The sequence below is a fragment of the Chelonia mydas genome, chromosome 3 (assembly GCF_015237465.2).
Source record: "Chelonia mydas isolate rCheMyd1 chromosome 3, rCheMyd1.pri.v2, whole genome shotgun sequence".
NCBI classification, from domain to species: Eukaryota; Metazoa; Chordata; order Testudines; family Cheloniidae; genus Chelonia; species Chelonia mydas.
In genome coordinates this window covers 58,094,286-58,118,983 of record NC_057851.1, presented here as the reverse complement: position 1 = coordinate 58,118,983, position 24,698 = coordinate 58,094,286, and the positions used below count along the sequence as shown (strand labels likewise).

The 24,698-nt window shown below is 42.0% G+C and overlaps 1 long non-coding RNA gene across 3 annotated transcripts in view; it reads right to left on the bottom strand.

Annotated features, from left to right (window-relative positions):
* The window catches only part of LOC122465338, a 46,127-nt gene that overhangs the window by 14,557 nt on the left and 6,872 nt on the right, over positions 1-24,698 (bottom strand). The window contains exons 1-3 of one of the 3 annotated variants that reach the window (XR_006290089.1): positions 16,836-16,923; positions 16,017-16,067; positions 7,754-7,806 (exon numbers count right to left, since the gene is read on the bottom strand). This is a non-coding gene — a long non-coding RNA (uncharacterized LOC122465338). Of the gene's footprint in view, positions 1-7,753; positions 7,807-14,413; positions 14,950-16,016; positions 16,068-16,835; positions 16,924-24,698 lie in introns of those variants that run through there. The other 2 variants (XR_006290087.1, XR_006290088.1) reach the window with 2 other exon arrangements.

The following is a 24,698-nucleotide window of genomic DNA, read 5'->3' as shown; positions in this document are numbered from 1 at the left end:
GCCCAATCCTCTAATTTGTCTAGGGCCCTCTGTATCCTATCCCTACCCTCCAGTGTATCTATCTCTCCTCCCAGTTTAGTGTCATCTGCAAACTTACTGAGGACGCAATCCACACCATCCTCCAGAGCATTAATGATGATACTGAAGCAGCGGCCAGCACATCCCTCAGCCCGCACTGCTTCCCGCAGCCCCCATTGGCCTGGAGCGGTGAACCGCAGCCAGTGGGGGCTGCAATCGGCTGAACTATGGATGCGGCAGGTAAACAAACCAGACCGGCCCACCAGGGGGCTTACCCTAGCAGGCCGCATGCCAAAGGTTGCCAATCCCTGGTCTAGTTATTACCACCTACAGTGTCTTAAAGCCATTCTAATTCTTAAACATGCCTTAGACACCTATGTCTCACAATTACAGTTAATTAAGTTCATAAGTGCCCATAAAAATTGTTTAGCAGCTTTGTGGGGGCAGGGGAACCAGTAACTTTGGTCACAAATAATTAAACAATCTACTTCTGGTAAAAAGAATTTTCTTTAACATTGGGTTATATGGCCAAATGTGTATTGTCTGTCTGCATACCTCTGTGATTGCTATGTGTGTTATTGAAAACACAAGAGCAAATATGCATAGGTATTTGGGGGGGTCTGTACTATACACCTGCATTGCTGTGTATATGTTTTGCATATATATGTTGGGGCTTCATTTTTATTTTTTCTATAATAATTGTTATAAAGCCTTGTATGTCTGGAACTAGCTTTTTTACGCCCCCCTACGTGTGTATGTCTATTTTTCTGTTTCCTATTTGTGCATCCTTGTCCAGCTTCTGTTGATGTTTATATGGGCCCTGTACGTATTTGTGAAATTGGCAAGGTAAAATCTGTATGTGTCTTAACTTTTCCGCAGGTTTCAGATTAGGACTGTGAGGCCAAAATCCTGGCAGCCTTCTAATAAACAGAGGCGAGGAGGAGGAGGAAGAGGAGATGTGAGGAGAAAAGCGTTCTGCCTACTGTGTGTCTGGCTCAGAGGTTACGGGGCCAAAACTTTCTCTCTGACTCACTGTTCGTATGTGAAAAGTTAGGTTAGAGGCAGTCTTACACTTAGATCTTCTGACCTACCTCAAAGAAGTTAAAAAGAAAGCCAGCTTTTTTTCCTGGAAGGGACATCCTGTGAGTAGGTTTGTCCAATATCTGCAGGTTGTTTGTTTTTATAAAACATTAGCTACCAACTGATGTGTGCACACGTATGCATCTAAAGACTTCATGCTTTTTTATTTTTCTTTGTAGTTTGCAAAAACAAACAAAATATTTACTGCTAAAGCATTTAAGATATGCTAAGTGTATTTTGTTTGTGTTTACAGTCCTTAAATATTAATCTGTAGCTTTCCCTAATGTGTCAAAATTGTTTTACCATATTTAAACCCTAGTTTAACCCCTTTCATAAAATTACAATATCTTTGTGTATCTTAAATTGTGAAAGAGTTGCTGTTTAACACAGTATAATGGGAATGGTTTGTGGTAAAAACAGTAAAAATTGACAAACTCCTAACTTTACTAAAATTAAATAAGTTCTAGTTTTGATAGCAAGCCGGCAGAAAATAAGTGTAGTTATGTAAAAAGAAAAGGAGGACTTGTGGCACCTTAGAGACTAACCAATTTATTTGAGCATGAGCTGTTATGTACAGTTCTCACACAACAGCTTTCTTTTAAACTGGAAGGGTGTAGGTGCACGACATGGGTGTGTCTGAAAGTAGCTGTTTGTTCTCCTCTGCATGAGTACGTTTAACATTCAGTGCTTGTGTCTGTGGCCATTTGCACATAATTTTTTTTCTAAAATACTGAAACATCACTATATTGGGTACTGGAACTATATTAGGGCAACAACTCATAAAACCTTTCTGTTAGGTAGGAAAATATATATACCTTAACTTTTCCACAAAAAGATTGTCTTGCAGTTACCTCCAGCGTTGCAAGGGTTTAATCCCATCTATTGTATACAGAGAGGGAAAGGAGGGAGGAAGAAGGGGTGCCACTGGTGGGTATGAAGGTGCTGCTGTTGCAGAGGCAATGTGTGTTTTAATTTTTATTTTTATTTATTTATTTTTTCTAGGAGTGGGTTCAAAAATATGTGCCTCCCCCACTATCAACAGTTATGCATCGCCTCTGACTGTGAGGTCTGTGTAGCCTTGCTACCAATGAATCAAAAAATTAATACCTTTTCTCCGTGGGCTTTACTTCATGTCTGTACCGCTTTAGTGAAGACACTACTACGCAAATGAGAGAGTTTCTCCCATCAGCGTAGCTAATTCCCCTCCCTGGGAGGGTAAGTATGTGGATGGGAGAAGCTGTCCCATCAACAAAGAGTTGTCTACACCGGGGGTCCGTGGTTAGGTCACAGCCCTGAACAATGTAGGTCTGAAGTGTAGACCTGGCCTTTGTAGGGTGACCAGATGTCCCGATTTTATAGGGACAGTCCTGATTTTTGGGTCTTTTTCTTATATAGGCTCCTATTACCCTCACCCCCCTCCCGATTTTTCACATTTGCTGTCTGGTCACCCTAGGCCTTTGTTTTATACAAACTAGTTTAAAAACAGGCCTCTTTGTTACTGTGGAATTACTGATACAGTCACCCTGAAGCCACCAGAGAGAAACTAGCTGCTTCATCAATGAATTTTTCGTAGCACTTTGAGAGTTTAAACAACTGATAGTTGCAGTTCTCTTTTTCATTTGTTGGTGTGCAGCCATAACAGAGAACCTCTTTTTGTATTTTTAGTGTGCGTTTGTGAGACTGATTATCCATAAAATAATACACATACTTATTGAGATGTATGTGTGCTTATCTATACAATAGCATATAAGGTGATTTGCATGTATGCTTGAAGATTTTGGGCTACGGTGGGAATTGAGCTGTGTGTTTTGGAAATTTGGCTAAAAGAATTTTAAAACAAATTTAAAATGTCTGACTGCCTGTTTATGGGTTTAAAGATAATTTAGATAGCTTTATGTGAAAACTTCAGTGGAGACTAGGGTGAGAGCAGGTCTATTCCCAGTGCTGTTTTCTCTACACCAAACTTGACGAAATTGTCCTACTTGCATGACTTTTACAGTTGCAGCTATAATACAAGTGCTTTCTCCAAATCATTATTACAGGGAACTATTCTGAATATAAAAAGCATTTTCTTTTCGGCTTTAAAATCAAACATCTGAGAAAATTGATGCAAGAGCTATTTCAGGGGTCACATACCCCAAGTTCCTGTGACCACATTGTTAGGAACATGTCCCAATGTGTCTAAAGTTAAATAAATACACCTAATTGAGTAGCATTGAGTTAAGAATCACTCCAGTAGCCAAATCATGTATGGGCTCTATAAAACCAGAATAAAAGACTTAAAATAAATGTGATGATTTACTTTGTGAATAAGATGAACAAGTACACCGTTTCAAGCAATGGTGAGTCCCATGGGATAAACTAGACACTTTTACAAAATCAGCCTGCTGGGTTTCCTGAGCAATAATGTCTCTGCTCTGCTGTATTCCCTTAACTTTTGTGGTTGCTCTCTCTCTTTTATACACGTATATGGTTATCCTATCATAAAAAGTTTAACATTTTCTTTCTAACAAAAATGTATTATAAAATATATATATATATATATATATATATTATAAAACTTATATTGCAGACTACTTAAAGTATCATTATAAATACCTAAGTCTTTCCCACAGGCATAATCGGCAAGAGAAATTGTAAAAGTACATTTGGGTCATGTTAGCTAACGTTAAGAAGTACAAATACACCTTTTTCCTTCACAGGTCTGTTTGCAAGTCTTAGACACATAAATGTAGGGCTGGAAGGGACCTTGAGAGATCAACAAATCCAGCCCCTGCACTGAGGCAGGACCAAGTCAACCTAAACCATCCCTCACAGGTGTTTGTTCAACCTGTTCTTAAAAACCTCCAGCGGCGGGGATTCAACAACCTCTCTTGGAAGCCTACTCCAGAGCTTAACTACCCTTATAAATTAGAAAGTTTTCCCTAATATTGAACCTAAATCTCCCTTGCTCCATATTAAAACCCATTACTTCTTGACCTAACTTCAGTGAACATGGAGAACAATTGATCACAGTCCTCTTTATAACAACCCTTAACATAGTTGAAGATTGTTCGGGTTGTGCGTCTGCCCCTCCGCGCCCCCGCAGCCTTCTTTCCCCAAGCCAAAACGTGCTCAGTTTTTTTAACCTTTCCTGATAGGTCAGGTTTTCTAAACATTTATGACTTTTGTTGCCCTTGTCTGGACTTCATTTGTGAGGTCAGGGAGATTAGGCCAGTGACAGATATGGCAATTTCCTGCAATACCCTGGACAAATCTTACTGAATTAAGTCAAACATTATTGAATTAAGTTTAATATCTTTGGAGTCCACTGTATTCAATTAATGGTTTATGTATCCCTGTGGGCCAGAGATTTATGTATTTCCATGAGAAAGGGTAGCTACAGTTCTTCAGGGAACTGAGAACAGCGTAGGTGGTTAGGCAAATTCACTCAGGCTGTAACTCCTCCAGAGAGGTGTCACCTCCTGGGGAGGCTCGCATATACTAGTTCAAACTGGATTATCTAGAGACCAACCGACAAATAAAGGATAAATAGACTGAGTTTAAATTGACTGGGGACCTTTTTTATGATCAAGGAAATGGATGGAACCTCTGGTCCAAGAGGGAGCCCAATCCTTAGAATCTGTGAGCCCATAAGACTGGGTGCTTGTTCTGAGTGAAAACTGCTATGAACTTGTGACACAGAAAAAATCCTGAGTGATGTATGAAGGACTGTTCATCGGCCAGAGCCCTTGTTGGTGTTGGGGGTGAATTCTGGTAAGCGTATTAGCCTTTGTATAGGTTCTTTTATTGTTCTTAATGTTTTCTCTGTAATATTTTTTCCCTTAAGAATAAATGTGCTTGCTTAGAAAGAGCTGTGTGATAGCATAACTGTGGGCAATTCCATTGTTTACCACCTCTGAGGAGAGAAATGAAGCAAGCCTGCTTAGTCAGTCTGTCTCTTGCTGGGGATATCACACTATAATAATGAACTGGGTAGTCTGGAAATACCCTAGTCAAGAGGGAAAGAGACGTGAGTCTCCACCCAAGAAAGGTGATGGCTAAAGAACCTAGAACCTAGAGTGCGTGCCCTTGCTGGACCACAGAGGGGAAATGTAGGTGCCGTCACCCTGAACTGTGACAAGGCCACTACCCAGAATGACAAAACTTTAAGTCAGAACCTTTTCCTGTGACATTGTCATTTTCTGGAGGGACTTCTGGGGCATTGCAGTGGGCAGAACTTCCTGTCATGTCATACTTATCTCATCCATCAATCTTTGACATTTGCTAGAGGTGGGATACTACTCGCATGGAAACTTCACAAGTCTACTATATTGAGATGTGCCAGATGCTGTGGGCAAAGGAATTATTTAATAACTTGTGTATATAAATGTGATCTATCTTTGTGAGCTAGCGATTGTATTATAGCTCCATAGGATGGGATGCAGTGTTCCCCGAGAACTAAAACCTGTGTGTGTGTGGCACCAGGGGGTGGGGGGGGGGGTTACTCTGCAAATCCCAGGACAGGTAAATTTCTCCAGATAAGGTGAATTGTATATACCAGTTGACACATAGTTGAAAAGGTCCAGCAGACAAATAAAGGGATTTTGGTATAAAGGGGGAGTATGAACTAAGTCATTTTGGTCCAAAAATTAATATGAAACTGTAACCAGGAGGGCAAAACCCAGCTTGAAGTATTGGAACCTGCCAGGGTCTCCAGGAAGAAGATGGGTGACAGCTGGTAAGCTGAACATAAGTATAGACTGTTTATTGTTTTAACATTTTTCTCTGTAATGCTTTTGTTGTAAAATAAATTTATTGTGCTGTGTATAAGCTGGCTGGTCACTAGTAGTCAGTCAATTCTCCCTGGAGACCGCGCGCGAGAGAAAACTTCAGGTGCTGGACTAAAGTCAGACCTATTAGGATAGTGACAGTGAATGGCAAACTTAAATCTCTGGTCTGGAAGGGGAGAGACATGAGTCCCCCCATTGAGAGGTGGTGACTGGAAGCCTGAGACCTACAGGGAAGCCTTTGGGCAGCTCACAGAGGGGACAGATGTGCAGTTATCCCCAGAACTGTGAGACGCAGGTTGGACTGAAATATTCAGCCAGGGGGTGCTTGCCCCTGACTGAAGTTTTAATGTCAAATTAAATTACAGCAGGTGATAGAGCAATGCTGTTGGCAACTGTGGTCATGCTTTGAAATGACCGCTTTTTTCTTTCCACCATTCTCTTGGCGGAAGCACTGGAACAGGAAGCTTGCATCCACAACATTAATCAGATCCTTATGGAGCGGAAAGTGAACAAGATCTGGTCACTTACAAATGGGCTGTTTCCAAACACCACCTAGGTCACTATAGAAGGACTGCTTCAGAGGTATGAAGCACCAGAAAACAAAAGTTTGCAACCACAGATGAAAATCCATCCAGACATGAAAGAGTGGAGCTTGTGAATTGCAAGTGGGCCACTTGGGATCACTCATTAGGGAACTGGAGCAGAAACAGCAATTTGCCAGAATAATAGGAAGCTGTAGCTGGCAACCAGGCATAATGGTTAAGTGATAAGTATGTTTTTTAAATATTGGAGCATGAGGGGAAAAAAGAGTAAGTGGAAGATTGAATGGCCCCTGGAAATAGTCACATCTGAACACACATACATGCAAAAGGTCATGCTGATTATCTTGTTTACTAAATGGTAAACAAAGAACTGGCTGCAGAGGAGTGGTTGCACAGGGCTGTCAAGGGAGTGATAAAGACAATTGTATCTGCATTTCTCATATTTAGATAAGAATTTTTTTTATTACAGGATTGATTTATCTAATAAAGCAACAATAAAAAGCTACTATATTGTGTCCAATATCAGGCTCTAACAAAGACCTTTCTATAAATAAGGTAGGTGCAGTTTCTGTATGAGTATTTGTTTTGTTACGTCAGTGCCATGTTGTACAAGGCACTTTGCGATCTTCAGATGAAGGTCACTATACTAACCCAAATATTGCATTAGAAAAAAGATAGGGTTCTGAGGGGAAATTGGATTTATTTATAAGATTCAGTCCCTGCATTCTCGTTTGGAAGCTTATAAGCTTGATCTGTCCAATAAGAGAGGGAATTTAAAATTAAAAGTCACTTCTGCATGAATTCATGCAGAGCACTGGCACAATATAAGTGAACATGGTTTCCAAAAAAAATAAAGAAAAGAGTTTCATGTTGTAGGATGGACATTATTTTACAGTTGTTTAAATCCAAACAAATGTAGACCTTGTGAACTTTGATGTCCTGGAATGTACGCATTTCTATTCAACTTAACTATATTACAGGAGCACCTACAGCAGGGATGTGCAAACTTTTTGGCCTGAGGGCCACATCTGGGTATGGAAATTGTATGGTGGGCCATGAATGCTCACGAAATTGGGGTTTGGAGTGAGGGGCCTGGCTGGAGGTGTGGGCTCTGGGGTGGGGCCAGAAATGAGGAGTCCAGGGTGCGGGACGGGGCTCTGGGCTGGGACAGGGGGTTGGGGTGTGGGTGAGGAGGATAAGAGCTCCGGTTAGGGGTAAGAGCTCTGGGGTGCAGGAGGATGGGACTGAGGGGTTCGGAGGACAGGAGGGAGATCAGGGCTGGGGCGAGGGGTTTGGTTGAAGGAGGGGGCCAGCAGGTGCAGATTCTGGGGTGGTGCTTACCTCAAGCAGCTCCCGGAAGCAGTGGCATGTGTCTTCTCCAATCAAAATCGAGGCTGAATTGAGGGGACAGAAAAGAAGTCACACCATAGGCTGAGAAAAGAATAGAACCCATCTACTTGCTTGCTTATACTCTCATCTCAGTTACTGTAATTTGTTTTAAGTCTCACTGTTTCTCTGACTCAACAAAGCAATAGGTAACAGTCACTGTTTTTTACATTGATTATTTACTATTTGAATTGATTCTTTACTATCTGAATTGAACTTTCAAGTAACAAATGTTAGTCCCATTGATGGCCCTTGTTTAGCACAGTTTTCCACCATAATCAAGAATAATGTGGATGCACCACCTGATCTCACAAACATCATTTATCCGTAAATACTCTGGGTACAGAGATTACCATGTTCCCACAAATTGGCAGGCAGTGTTTTCTTGATAATACTCAAATTATATTTAAGTTACCCAGTGTGACTCTAATCATAAGCAAACAAAAAGATCAATTGGAAAGACCTGGCACAGCTTGGAGTGATTCGCATAAAACAAAATACCAACACAATTCCGCTAAAAACAAAGAAAAAATGCCTCAACAGGATAGAACAGATAGCTATATAGCACAGACAGAGGGGTATATTACTATCAGTAGTACAGAAGGGCATAGGAACCCCAAACAATCCCCATTGTGCTAAGGTCATGGCATTGTACGGACAAGAAAATAGTCCCTGTGTCAAAGACCTTATAGTCTAAGGCCCCAAATTCAGCAAAGCAATTAAGCATGTGCTTCACTAAAACCCCTTTGACTTCAAGTCCATTACATGCTTGAGTGCTTTGCTAACATAAGCCAAGGATGATGAAGTAGCTTTAGTCAAAATACATTATATTTAAGTTGACAGATGGGCTCTTTAACTTCCAGCCACTGGTTCTTGTTATGCTTTTCTCCAATAAATTAAAACCAGGCAAATTCAAATGAAAAATAAAGCCCCATTTTTAACAGTGAGGGTGATTAATCTTTGCAACAAACTATCAAAGAAAGTGGTGGATTTTCTATCTCGATGTCTTCAATCAAGACTGGATGTCTTTCTGGGAGATATGCTTTAATCAAACAAGTTATTGGACTCAATTCAGAAGTAACTTGGTGAAATTCTGTGCCCTGTATTATACAGGAAGTCGGAGTAGATGATCTAATGATCCCTCTTGGCATTAAAAATATCTGAATCTATGACATATTGCATCACACAGAACTTAGCTCACAGGTTTAGATCCAAAAGAAAATCGGTCCTAAATGTAGCAGTTTATTGAAAGTTATTGGTAAAACTTCTATCTAATAAACTGAATTGTTCCATTTTGAATTAAACAAACTGTTCTACTTAAATCCATAAAGGTGATAGGGACAGATATAGACAGCTCCTAATTGCGGATATAAAGGCCCTGATCTGCAAATAGCATCTCCATGGATGGACCCTCTCACCTTCACACAGGTGCCACATCGATTTCAGTAGTTTAGTCTCATGCTGTGTTGCTAAATTCATTCAATGTGTGTTTGAATTGACTTCAGCAGGACTTGATACAGTTGCAAAGACTAGTTTGTGTGGTTTCCATTGCAGGACTGGGGCCATTAGTAGATTCTATTTCTATGATAGATGCATTAACTGCCCCTTAATCTGGAAGAAGCTTTGATATTTAGAAGTAATGGTTTCTTTTCTGGCTGTAGGGATTGTATATTTTCAGTATTGTAGCACCTCACTACTTATGGTGACAGGTACTATTATATTCAAAGCCCCCATTTCTATTTCTTACAACTTAAAAAAAATATGGAATTTTCTTTAGAATCAATGGACAGAAGAAATCTCTTTGAAAGCTTTAAAGGAGTTGGAGGCCTGTGTCAAAGGTATTTGCATCAATGGGAGCTTTTCCATTGACTTCAGTGGGCTTTGGATTATGCTGTTTGTTTCAACTTTAGAAAATGTGAGATTTTTGGTTTCTCATTTCCCATGATACATTAGCCAATCGAACAATTCTTTCTTGTTCACTGCCACTGCCATCATAGCTCCTAGGTATCTTCTCCCTTTGTATTGTTCCCATGTTTCAATTCGGTTTACTGACAGCTACAGGAAACTGTTGAGGAACAGGGCGAAGCAGTAGGAGAGGTCAATCCACTCAGAGGTCGATGACGTACTCTGTGTATACATCATCAAAGGACATACCAGGGAATAGTATTCTGTAGTGTGATTGCAGAGAAACTCTGTGGCTACACACTCATCACCTGCTCCAAGACTAAATGTCCATAGGTAGAGACTAGAGAGAGAAAACAACCAAGATACACCCAAAGGCTTGCAAACACTCCTACTGTGTTTACCCTGGTTCCACTCAATTACTAGCCTGGTGTAAAGGGGACCAAGTACAGCTTATAATAGCCCTAAAATACAGCTCTCTTTTATAGACAGAACTAGATACTGTGTCAGACAATAGTATAAAGAAGTTAATAAAGCAAAAAGGATCCAATAGTAATTATACCTATTTATTTATATACCAGTTCAACTTTTCAGGAAGAAAAATAGAAATCACATCCCCAGATATTTGGATCCAGATCGGGTTTTTTTCTGTGTGTATATTATTATTATTAAGATCAATTCAAGACTAATTGCATTTGATATTGTCATCTTATATTTGAAAACAAGAATACCTAGTTGTATGTTAATGGTATTTTACTATATATTAGCATTAGAGTCCCTTTAAACTTCTTCTCCTATGCTCCTGCATTTAAATACTGTAAGCTCATCCTTGGTCATAACTGGCAAATCTTGCACATCTCAGGCTCAATATGCAATCGTATTTTACTTGTTTCAAGAGATGTTTTACTTTTGCTCGCTGAAAATCTGGCAATAAGATGACTAAGAGCAAAGAAAAATTGGTAGTCTGACTATTCAGAGATTTTTGTGGTGTCGTTCTAACCATTTTGTTCCCAGATATGAGAGAGATAAGGTAGATGAGGTAATATCTTTTATTGTACCAACTTCTGTTGGTGGACATTTAAATTCATAACTCTACTAGAAACATGGACTTAACAAAGACACTGGTTTTTATGGCTCATTACAGCAATTTGTGATATACTCCATTGCCTGTTAATCCTTAATTTCCCACTTGATTTTAAGTGGCTTCCTACAGCCTATGTAAATCTCTTATACTTATCTGTGCCACCTTATATTTAGCGAAGACACTCTGGTTACCTTCTCCAAACCTGAAGAAGAAGAAGAACTCTGTGAAGCTCAAAAGCTTGTCTCTTCCACCAACAGAAGTCAGTCCAATAAAAGATTTTACCTCACCTACCTTGTCCCTCTTCACAGATTAGCAGAAAATGAATATCCAAATGAGTGTGAAGATAATACTATTAGAGGGACACTGTCAACTTGAAATCCAAACAGTGTTTTAACAGCCAAATTAAAAGTGGTTTCAGGTCCTACACCTAAGCCAAACTCCTCTTGGCCAAAGTTTGTGGTTTTACAAGGACATTTTCCCATTTTAAACATTCTGGCCTGGATATACAAAAGGACTTAAGCATTACAATGCCTCCCTTATAACCTTTAGCCAAGTAGTTAGGGTTCTCATCCAGGATGTGGGAGACCCTAGTTTAACCCCTCCTCCCCCCAGTGAAGAGAAGGGATTTGAACAGGGAGTTCCCACCACACAGATGAGTGCCCCAACCACTGGACTATGGGATATTCTGATGTGGGTGTCCCAGTCTCTCCTGTTGAAGCCATTCCACATTCTATTAAATATTAATTGGGCCAGAGAGCGCATGAGACTGAGTCTGGAGTCCATTGGTTAGGGCATTCCCTGGGAGATGGGAAACCCCTGTTCAAATCCTTTGTCCTCATCTGGCAGAGACTGATACTAAACCAGTATCTTCCAGATCCTGGGTAAGTTCCCTAACTACTGGGCTAAAGCTTATGAGGGAGGCTGCTGCTACTGCCACCACCACCACTTCCTCCTCTTTGCCATGCCCTTCCCCCTGTTTTGTATGGAATCAGGCATACTCAGAGCAAGCCAACCCAATCAGGTCCTACAGGTGAGCTAGGTGCGGGAATGCCTATCTGCACCTGGTTTGAGGATCATGCTGGTGAAAGCTGATTAATTAGACAGCTATGCACAGGACACAATGAAACCTACACAAAGTGCAATCCAGTGCTCAGTTCCAATACCCTTCCTCATGTTGCACATTACTCCACAAACAGGAGGCAAGCATCATTCACACAGGAGCGCTGTATCTCTGTAGTGTCATCCCCTCCTCACACCCCCAGGACACAGCTTCAGTGGAGGCAGGCTACCAGGGCATCACCTTGCTCTGTGCGGGAGTTTTCATTAATGATCTATAAGGCTACGTTTTAGTCATGGATATTTTTAGTAAAAGTTATAGACAGGTCACGGACAGTAAACAAAAATTCACAGCCCATGACCTGTCCATGACTTGTTTTGACTAAATCTTGAGTGCTTTGGGCGTGGGGAGTGGCCCAGAGGAACTGTGGGTGCTCTAGGGGCGAGGGGTAGCGGTACACGGCCCAGGAACCCTGCTGTTGCTGGGGGAGGTGGGCAGCAGCACACAGACTGGGACCCCCACTGCTGCAGAGGAGGGGGTGGGGAGCACGGTGGCCCGAGACTGCCCCAGAAGTGGCCAGTGCAGCTGGCCCAGGGGATGCCCGAGCTACTGAGGTGGTCCCTGGGCCAGCTGCACCGGCCGCTGCAGAAGTCATGGAGGTCCCAGAAAGTCACAGAATCCGTGACTTCCGTGACCTCCATGACAGACTCGCAGCCTTAATGATCTATAGGAATTATCTAGGCACATTTTTCCTCCATACTCTATTTTGTGTTTTTCATTACAGAGTCTTTAAAGCAACACTGAACTTAAAATATCAAAATACTTAAGGGTCAGAAAGTTCGGAGTGCTGCTCCAAAACAATATTTCTGCCATAGCAAGCTTCCTAATTTTGTACTGTTTACATTAAAAAAGAAAATCTTATCCTTGCTACCTAAGGTTTCAATCACATGCCCAATTTATATACAAAATTCCCATATAGCACTACCAACTAAGTGCATAGGTAAGACACCGGTTATACACTGTGAACTCTGAGGATCAAGAAAAGAACTCCTTCAGGCTGAAGGCATGTCCCCCAGACTTCCTACTCAGACAGCAAAACCATCACTAACAAACAGGTTAAGAAAATATGAAGTCAACTAATGTTATATAAAGTAAACCACATGCTGCTCCTGTGGGATTCATATGGATGTGTTGGGCCTTAGAATCTAGATTCCAGATACGTCTTACGCATTCCTAGGAATGGAAATGCTATATAATGGATGGGTAAGGTACCTGAGGGAAAGCAACTGAAACATCTGATTGAGAGGTGAACCTTGCTACCCTGTTCTGTACCCAATTTGTTTCGTCTCTAAAGAGGCAGGAATAAACTTGAGACTCTTTGTAGCATAAGACCCTACTCAGGAGGGAGAGGTTTAGGTTTCACTTTAAATGATTTATGATGTTTGTACTAGGAAGTAATGACCATGACACAGGATATTATTGCTTTTTTATTTGGTTCACTAAAAGCTCAGTAAATATAATGACTGGGAAAGGATATTTTACAATAAGAAAAGACTCAAAGGGTGCCATTCCCTGGCAACAGGCCTAGAGCAGGAGTTAAGTACTACACAAGCCTATTTTGCTTCAAAAACACGTATCTGAGAGCGACTACACACTGAATTATATTGTCTTCCTCCTTCACTCAACCAACCACTACACGTTCAACTGCAGGTTACTCTGAAGGCATAATTTATTTATCCCATAACACACTTATGTTCTTATCTGAGACTCAGAGTTTTTTAAATTTTACTTTTAGATTAGGTGGCATACAAATAAATGTATGGAGCTGAGAACTTTCTACACATGACAGCATATGATGAAAAAAATTGATAAATTACATCACATGGTAAAGATGTGTGTTCACAATTTCACAAGAACTGGATCAGGCAGATTGTCTTCCACGGCCAAGACTTAAAGAAAAAACAGTACAGATTCAAAGCACCTTGGAACTAATGGGAGTCCTTCCAAAGGACTCAAAGCATAATAAAGCCCCACCAAGGGGCATCATGGAAGTTTGAACCGGGACCTTCGGTACCAAAGCACAAACCTCTACCACTTGAGCTAAATGAATAACTCCAGCAAATGGCAGCAATAAAAGGGTGTTATGTGGACTGGCTACAGAAAATCAATACAACACACACTTTAAAACCATATGCCAAAGAAATTATAACAGTTTTTTTCAAATGACTGATAAGAGTTCATGTTATCTAATTATTAGCATTGGGGGAAGAAATGGAGAAAATACAGAGTTAAATACACAGGGAAAGACATACATCATCTATCTCAAACAAATTAGCTAAAACCAGTATTAGGAGTTGTGTAATCTGTAAACAGCTTTTCAATTTGTCACCTACAGAGTAGTTCAAAACAATTTCAAGATAAGGAAGATTTTTTATTTTTCTCCATGTAAGTTTTCTACAAGGGCTATTGCGTAGCAGGAAAGCTTCGTAGTTGAACCTTTCATACTTTAATAAAATATTACACTTGCCTCTTACTAAATAATTTTATAACTTTGTTCAAGAAGATCTCTTACTCTTCTGTCATCAGGAGGGACCACTGCTTCAGTTTCACTCCTCCAGACAAGGTAGTTTAGTCCTCTAGCCAAAGCCAAAACTCCTTTGCTTCTGGGTAATGAAAAGTCCAGTGAAAGTCCAAGCACATCCACCCCTCAGGAAAGGGCCTCTGACACACCCCTTGGCCCAAGCGTTCATAAGTAGTCATAGAAACAAACAAGCCTTCACCCATCAGCACGAGAGCTCACAAGCAGTTCTTCTTCCAAAGCCCTTTAGTGGTGTCTCCTTTCTCCAATCCTCTCATCAGTCTTGAGTTACTATCTGAAAACACCTTTCCATAGATGCTTTTCCAAGCATTTTGGCTGCTCTTCTAAGTCTCATCCAAAACCCCTCTCAGGCCCTTTGCCTGGAGAGATCCAACTGCAAGTCCTTCTCCATGCAGGTAGACACCCCCCAGGTAGGTCTACCAATTATCTTACTTACACACACCCACACATCAGATGCATTGCTATGAGACCTACAGCTCCCATAGTCCCTCTACACTACAAGTCCCAGAATGCCTTGGTTCTAGAATTTGGTTGCCTAAAGCTGTAAATCTGCCTAAAGGGGCTAGAACACATTCTGTTACACCTGACTATGATGTTTATCTGTTTTTGTGCAACATTTTTGAAAATGTTATAAGATTTTTGGGATTTACGTGTAGAGTGAAAAAGTGAGGTTTTACAGGAATATGATGTTAAACTGTGCCCACTCTAAATACAAATTCAATGTAACTGTAACACTACATAAATTAATAGTAACATTAGTGGTAACATAGTTACTTGCAAAGAACAACTGTAAATATTTTAATGATGAGCATTGCACTTATTAACATACCTCAACTTCCCCCCTGGCTGTTAATGCAAATATATACATCTACAGACATTCAAACCATGCCATATTTCTTGCTCTATATCAAGAAAAATAACATGCTGTGGATATTCAGTGCCCTATTTTCAAATGCCCCAAACTTAAATGGTTCCAAATCAAATTTCTTCAAACAAGATTAAGCACGCATTCATCATTCAGGATTCTACATCTGCCAAGTCTGAAATTTTAAAAAGAAATCCGTTTGAGTTATGCAAGTACAGAAAAAGTACTTAAATAGCAGAAAAAATATTACGTTGATGTTCATATAACTCAAAAACATCCACATGGATTTGCAGATGAACTGTCCAAAAGAACTCAAATCTGGCCTGACAAGGGGCTGAAATTTCTTAGGTACCTTTATAAAAGATATAAACAACTGAAAAGAGGGTTTTAGAATTACGTGCCATCTCAACCTTATCTACAGCATTGCAACAATCATATAACAACACCTGGGAGTTCAATAAGCATGCAACAGCCCTGGGCTTCACTCTGAGTTGATGACTGGCTGCTGAAATAGCAGTCTGTGGTGATGTTGTGGCTGAATTAGTTTTCTGCTGTCATATCATGTTATTGGAGGGCACAGCTCAGTGTTTTATGGGAGTCTGTCTGTAAGTCAAGTACATAAGAAGGCTAAAGGCAGAAAGCTGTATGATTACTATTAACCCTTAAAAATTAATTGAAATGGTGTCTAGGCTAGGTGATCTATCAACTCACCTTTTAAAATGTAACAGCAACCACCTTGACAATGATATTTTGTACTGGCACCTATGAATTTGAGAAAACTAAGTATAAAATTGCATATTTTAATTGTTCCCACAAATGAACTGATTCTTTCTTAACAAAGATCATTAAAGGAAGTTTAAATAATCAGAGCAGTGAGAATGTAACACTAATAGCCCAGCCCATCACAGACTAAAAATTTAGTCATTAATTAGAGAAAGAGTGAGAATTATTCTGTGGTCTAGGGCACTCTTTTGGGACATGGGAAAGTCCCTGTTCTCATGACTGTTTAATTATTTATACAACATGGACTGGCTTCAACAGGAGAGATTGAGAAAGACCCACCCCTGAATATCTCACAACCCAGTGGTTAGGGCATACAGTGGAGACGTAGGTTTAAATCTGTGCTCTACCTCAGGCAGTGGGAGAAACTGAACATGGATTTCCCACATATTGGGCAAGTGATCTAATCACTGGGAGCACCACTACCAGCTGTGTTTTGTGTGGGGCCTGAGTTGTCAGATGGCTCTAAGCAAGCATACCAGATCAGGTGCCACAGGTGAGGTAGAATGGCTAGTCTGAGGATCCTGTTGGGGTTAGGGATCAAGAGGCTGTCTCCATATCCTAGGGGTTAAGGCACCAACCTGGAATACTGGAGATCTGAATCTCCATTCTGCACTGACTCAGGCAGAGTGGGGATTCAAACCCAAGTTTTCCCTATCCTAGCTGAGTGCCCTCACCATTGGGCTAGTAAGAATTTCTGGGCAGATATAGATCCAGCCAACTCACAAAATTCCTGACCTGCTCACCCACCTCACTTTTGCAAAGGCTAGGCATCTTTGAGCACATCTACTGGGTCAGGGTCTGTTGGCAAGATAGGCAGGGGAGCACCTAGTTTGAGAATGCCTCCAGGGCATAGGGGTGAGCAGAGGCTCTGAGCAGCTCATTAGGACTTAGATGACTTTGCACATGCCCACCAGTAGAAACTTAGGCACCTAACAGTTAGGCAGCAGCTGAGCAGTGGTTTTGTGAAAGTCAGTGACACCTCAATAAATCCCTTTGTAAGTCTAGCCCTTAAGTCTTGCAACACTAGGCAGAGCAATGCCTAATTACCTTTAAGAATCTGGGCCTAAATCTCATGGTAACTGGTAGCAAACCAGGTGTACCATGAACTGAGAGAAGCTTTAATTTAGGCTTCATTGGCTGTCGCAGTGGGTGGATTCCTGGTGATGATACAGGTACCTTGTACAGGACTTCTGTACTGGGATTTCCAGAGAAGATAACCTCTAAATACCATAGATCCAAAGTCTTATTCAGTCAGTTATTGTAAAAGATAAATGCAGTTATTCCTTAGCCCAGCCCCTCGAAGGCAGCTCACTATTATTAGTAGTAGTATTATCTGTAGCATAGTAGTGCATGGGAATCCAACCAAGGGCACCATATCATTGTGCTAGGCACTGTACAAACACAAAATAAGAGGCATTGCTTGCAATCTAAATAGACAAGACAAATAAGGACTGGGAGAAAGGAAGGACCTAAGGCACAGAAAGTATGCTGACACTGCATTGTAAACCTGGGTCTGTAAGACCTGATCTTGTGAACTTAGTGTTTCCAAACCCACGCTTGAGCATCAACACTGCATTATAAAGCTGTGTTTACAGTTGCTGGACCAGGGTCTCACAGCTATGCTAATGCATTCATACTGCACTCCAAAGACTTTCTGACTAGGGTCTGTGGCTTAACCTGCAGCCACACAGCAAAATGGCAGGCCTTGGAATCCAACCCATCTTCTAGCAGGGCCCTTGGACCTGGGTCCTGAGTTCTTCCAGACCCAAGTCAGACCGATTTGTCTGTTGGGCTTAGGCTGAAACCCTGAGCCAATATTTTCTTAAATCAGGGCATAAGTTACTTGGTCAAGGTCACACAGAAGATCTATGATAAGGCTGGGTTCTGAACCCATTTGTGATGTGGTTTAACTGCCAATCACCAGTAAGGTAAGGGATAAAACCCCAGCTAGTCATGTTTCACATCTGCGGGGTGGCCTATTAACTCATTGCCTCGTGGCTGGAAAAGGTAGAGCTAGACAGAGGGAGCTCAGCTGTAGAAGAAAAACCTCAGATGTGCACCTCTCTCCAGGAGAGACCTGGGGTAGGAAGACTAAGGAAAGCCACGGAGGTAGGATTGGTCCCTCTGGCAGGCCATGGAAAAAGTGGGTAAGATCTAGTGAGAGCCTGTAGAGAAGGCAGGACTCTCTTATGGAAGGAAACTCACAGGAGTAGCTTCTATGGGAGGGAGCCCTGATAGAGGGTTTGCAAGTAGAGAAGAGAAGACTTCAGTAGCCCAAGAGGGCAGAAGAATTATTCAGTTTTGTTCGCACTTTTGTTGTGTCTTGGTTATGACAGACTGGAAGGGGTCTGAACTTAGGTGATGTGGCTGGAGGGCTGAGCCACAGAAGAGCTGAGATCTGAGGCAGGCAGCCTGCAGGAGGTGCTGGAGCCAAAGATAGCACCAACATCCTGCACCAATGTAAGGGGGAGTTCCCAGGGTGAATGAGCACTGCCACACCATATCTTCTGAGTCCTGCCCCAGTGCCTTAACCACAGGTCACCCCCCTACTTCATTTGAGTATTTGTGTTAGCACTATTTGATTTATTTGGGGTGGGGGGGTATTGTTTCCAAAAGTGACTTAGACACCTCACCTGTCCCAAAATGTGTGCAATTTAACAATATATAACAAAGGGGAGCCAAAACAGCAGGGATCAGAGTAACAGCACTTTGCTGCTACTCAACCAAAGGTATATGCAGAGCTTGGTGGATTTACTCCATGTGTACTTTAAAATATATATAAGATATATAAATTGCCCTCAGCAGCCAGCAGAAACTTTACCAGCCTTCAGTACATGTAGTAGTAAAAGCTCTCACTCTGATAAATGTATCGAGCAAGCTTTCCCATTAGGATTATTCAAGTGTGTGTGTGAACCACAATGATTAGTCTGCTTGGAAGTCTACCAATGAGCTTTATTTGTAGATGCACAGTATAAAATTATCTTTAACCCACGTGCTAATATAGAAATAGTACAAACTGTATATATAATAATTAAGGCTAAGATTATTAGGGTTAGTAAAAGTCATAGACTGGTCACAGGCAATAAACAAAAATTCACAGGCTGTGACCTGTCCGTGATTTTTACTAAAAATACCCCTGCCTAAATCTTAGCTGCTTCTGAGGCCCCAGGTTCCCGCTGCTCTGGAGGGCCCAGGGGCTTGCCAGCTGGCTCCTGCTCCGGAGAGGGGGTCTGTCTGTCCCTGGCTGCCCGCTGCTCTGAAGCCCCTGGGACTGCTGCTCCGACAGCCTCTAGGGCTGCCCCTGGGACTGCTGCTGCTCCGGGACCGCTGTTCTGTGCCAAGCCCTGGGACTGCTGCTACTCGGGTGGCCCCGGGGCCCAGTGGCACTAGCTGCTGCTTGGGCAGCCTCGGGGCCAGCTGCTTGGGCATCCCTGGGGTCAGCCACACTGCCAGCTGCAGCTGTGGAAGTCATGGAGGTCCCAGAAAGTCACAGAGTCCATGATTTCCGTGACATTTTGAGACACTCGCAGTCTTAACAATACTTCACATCTTATCCATGTGCCTCCCACTGTTACCCAAGAGCCAGATTGTGCAGGGCTACTCTGTATGGGGGGGTCAAAGTGAAGGGAAAGACACCAGGATCCCATGCACAGTAGGCAGGCAGAATTGCAGACCCTCTGCTCCCCAGACACATGCCCCCAGCAACCCTCTGGCAAGAGGGCTCAGGGTGGCAGATTTAGTACCTGGGTCTCCTATTAGCTCAGTCCTTGAAGTTGGCTAGAATTCAAGTTGACAGTGTTCTTTCAAGAATCTTTTTCAAAATAGAGAGATTTTATATTTTATTTTTCATTTTTTAATATGAGGAAAATAAAGAGACAGGAGAAAAGAAGAAATTGAAAGCTGAGATTACTACTTCAGTTGTAGCCAAAGCTAAAACACATGGGCACTGTTCTGTACAGTAACCAACCTGATGCTGTCAAAAACACTTTTTTCCCTTTTGCCATGTGTAAGGGGGGCTGCTGACCCCTCATTGAAACTTAGTGGTTTTTTGGTTGGCCCTCTCCCAATAGTTTGAGAAAGGGGAAGGGCCAAAGAGGAGTCAGGATCCTGGCCAGCTTGGCCAACAGGGAGAGGCCAGAACTCCAAGTCAGACAGATTGACAAGCCGATCAGGCCAATGAGAGCTCAAGGGCCATCATCCATGTGAGCTGGGGCTGCCCAGGAAGGGCTGGAGAGCGTGTAGCAGTCCAGAGCGGAGCTGAAGTCCAGAGCAGAGCCAAGTGCAACAGCCTCAGGAGTTAGAGCAGCAGCTGGAGAAGGAGAGGCATCAGCGCAATAGTGGTGGAGTGAGTCTCCCACTCTTATGGCAGGGTTGTGTGTGCTGATCTAGGAAGAGAGGAAGCAATGGGACCCTTTCCCAAAGTCTGTCAGGAGGGCATTAAGCGCCAGACTCATGGGGGGGGGGGTACATTGCCAGTCGAGAGAGCATTAAGTGGCAGACCCAGAGGGGCACGTAGCCTGACAGGAGGCCAAAACAGAAGGAGGAGAATAGGTTTTGTCACACAGAGTCCAAACCATCCTGGCCAAGCGCCACACCAGCAGTGTCACAGCAGCACATGGAGGTCCAGGAAGAAAACACCGGACTTGTACATTTGTTGTAACTGTAAAGCTTATTGCAGTTTAAAGACTGCTTCAGTAAACCACACCCAACCCATTTCCTCACAGTGCTCATGCTAGGAAGTGTTTTGCAATACCCAAAGAAATGGTTTTTGGTGTAAATAAACTGTGTATATGTTTAAATAAATTGCAGTGATTACAGGTTAAAAGGGTATCTTGGAATAGGGGCACCCTTGTCCCTGCCCAGAGTTGCCTATGGAGAGACTGAAGAAAACCCCCAGGAACCCTGGGCTCAGTCTTCCTGGGATGCGAGGCCTGCTCATATGGGCCAGGAGGGAAAGTCAAGGTGGGCTGGTATCTGGGTGATGTGAATCAGGGCTGGGACTCAGATTCTTTCATCACTCTGTTCAGCCGAGGCCCTGATTCTGCAGTCTATCCACATGCAACAAACTGCAAGATTGGGCCTTGGTCACTTCTTATCTGGGCTTGGTTTAATAACTAACAATCTAGAGCAGTGGTTCTCAAACTTTCTTTTTCGCGGATAACTTGAAAATTGCTGAGACTCTCGGCAGACCACTTAATGGTCTTTCCAAATATTGTTTGTACCATTAGCTAACTATAGTAAAGAGCTTTGGATAAAAATGCTATATAAAAAAAGCCTTTAATAACAATAAACATTTTTTTGTTCTACAAACAAAAGCACACAACTCATATTTTAATATCAGTGGTCTTACCTTTCTAATGCTAGTTGTGCCCTCTTTCCCCTGCTGTGGCAGTCCCCGAGCTGGAAAGGAGGAGGTCTCTCCCTCTCTCCCCCACCATGGCAGCCCCCGAGCTGAGGCTGGGAAGGATGGGGGGGTCTCGCCCTGGTAGCCATAGCCCTGAAGCTGGGGAAAGTCGCCTCTTTTATGGCTGCCACAGTTCTGCATATTCCAAATTCCTCCCATCCCCTCCTCTCACCCACTGCCCCCTCCCACCTACCTCCTATTCCCCCCAAGGCCACCACCTCACCTTACATGTGCATCTTCTCCAGGGTCCAGGCACCTAATCAGTGGAGCCATGCCTGCGCGGCTCCAGTAATTAGGTCAGTGGCCCTTCATTGTCTCATGTGCGGCCACCCAAGTGCACACCTTAGAGGCAACTATTCACGGACCACCTGAACGGAGCTCACGGACCACAGTTTGACAACCTCTGGTCTAGAGGTAAAAGGTTTCATTATCAGTGCCCAAGCCATCCAGTCCCTTACCTTGCCATTCATAAAAACCACATACTCAAGTGATATTGACAATGTTTTGGTTCCCAGTACAGTATACGTTCTCAAACTCTCATTTCACTTTTTGCCAGTGATTCACATCAACCCAACATTGTTTCATACACACCAAAGCCAAACCTTGAGCTCAGAGAGTAGGCTCTCATTCGAAATGTATAACTGTTGTTTCAGCAACTCCACTGGAACTCATGCTTGCAGGAGTTTGATATCCTGCAGGCTTGTTGGTTTAATTTTTTACTTGTGCCTGGGAAGAAGTATGGCCACTACTTATCACCTACCTAATGAACTCAGACAGGTGATCTAACCTTCAGAAAAACTGTGTTTTGAAAGGTTGATTTATCAGGATTGTAACTCTATTAATAGTCTTCTGCAGTTTCACTGAATATGATAATAATATTATCATACAACACGTCAGTTGCAATGAGGCTATTGTCTTGCCCAGTTGCTTCTCTCTTTGACATACTCATTATGCTTTTCTGCATGAAAATATGTTTATTTATAAATGATTTACAAAGTAGGTTTCTAACATCACAAATAACCATATTTAAATCCTACTGACGTCTGAGCAGTGGCTTGTCAGAGAAAGGCACTGACTCTGGGATTCAAGTGCAAATCCAATTTATTTCAGTCTCCAATGGCTAGTAGTTATATACCTGAACACAATTTGGCACAATTGGCAGCTTCTACTCAAGAGGAACTTACAAGTGAGCTAGTACAAAAATGTAAATTAACTTTATTTCACAAAAACACCCATAATGTATATTTTCCACTTCCTGTCCCAATATTTACCAAAATATTTACATTTAATGCTTGATCGTGCTTCCTTTGAAACATGGGGAATAGGAAAAATCCATTGGCTTCACGGCCACCTGGATGGGACTATTTATATCGTGTTTGTGACACTACCGTTTACTACCATGGATCTGACAATGACAAACTGTCAGGCTATAAATCTGGCAATACCATTGATTTCACAGGGGAAACTCTGAATACCCCTGCTGTAACTGAGGGCAACATTTAACCTCGTAGCCTACCAATTTGTTCTGTGGGTGAATTCTCCTTTTTAAAAAAATTTGCATTTGAAGGTATGGGTCAGGTGTGGGTTATGAATAATGCTGGGCTGAACATTTATTTGGCTTCTGAGCCTCTTTAGTGTTACAACCCTATAAAAGTGACAAATATTGCTTATTACTAGTAGTGATTTTAATGCTTTCCTATCACAACTCCTATTGATAACCCACATGTGGCTGGTCTTTTTTTGAATGTGCAAAAAGAGACTCTGTCAACATAATTTAGCAAAAATGAATTTTCAAGAACTGTGCAACATAAATCAGCGGCTGCTTCTGATCCCAGGTGAGACTAGTAGGTTTTAATAACTTCAAAACTGAGTAATCCTGACTGTCACCACAACCTAATATATCATGCCACAACTGTCAGTAGGAAAGGCAGGAAAGTATATACACAGTATAAAGTCCAGACCTGCAGAAGAGCTCTGTGTAACTTGAAAGCAGGTCTCTTTCACCATCAGAAGTTGGTGCAGTAAAAGCTATTACCTCATTCACCTTGCAGGGGTGCTGGAACAATTTTTATAGTGGGGATGCTGAGAGCCATTGAACCAAACTGTAAACCCTCTATATAATGGAAACCACTTCAAGCCTGGGGGTGCGGCAGTACCTCCAGCACCCCTAGTTCCAGAACTTCTGCCACCTTGTCTCTCTCGTATACTGGAATCGATACAGCTACAACAACACTGCAGTCTGTAAATATTGCTTGACTTCATTCCCTGAATCACAACTGGAACACTGATGTTATCCCTCACCAACTCACATGTGAAAAAGCATGGAATTTACAGACCAAATATTTCCAAGCATGGGTGCTCGGAAAATCCAGGCTTCTAAATCCACATTCAGGCACCTAAATAAATAGCCTGGTTTTCTAAAGAACCCAGCCATTTCCACTGGCCAGAGCACCCATTTTTGAAAAGCTTCTCCATAGTATGGTTCTCCATGAAAAAACTCAAGAGTTATTCTTGTGACTCAGTAGATTCAACAAACAATTTAATTGCACCATTTGTCCACAGTTATCTCATGAAAGGCTATCAAAATGAGTAAAGACCTTTGACTCTCACATTGGAAGATTACATCTGATTATTTCTTTGAATATAGAAGACCAAGTGATACAGTTAATGTCACCTTTTTCTTAATATAGAATAAAGAAATTGTGTCAAATTTCTATCCTGCCCACCAAGAAAATGGATTAACAAAATTCTATTCCCTTTATCTGACCTCTTTAATTTGTCCTCTTTCTTACAGTGGTTGCCAAGAAATTTTACCTTCAACACTTGTCTCAAGCATAAACTTTAAATGCCTTAGTCTATGTTTTAGCAATCTATTTATGGGGTCAGATCCTGGCCCTATTGAACCGAGAGCAAAACTCCCATGACTTCACTTTTTCCTACATTCTGTGGATTTTTAACAGTGTATCCTTTTATATTTTTCCACCTGCTCCTAAAAAAAATCACTGGTTTTCATTTTTCTTTTGCTATTTTTGATTTCATTAGCATTTAACTGCACAATGGCATTGGGGCCTCGGCTTCATTCTGCTGGCCCAGGCACAGCCTCCTGTGAGGCTGAGTGAAAATCAAGAGATGCAGCAGTGGCATTTGAAACAAATGATAAGAACAGTTTTGGGGATGGAGTGACAGAAGCCACTTAACTCTTAGTG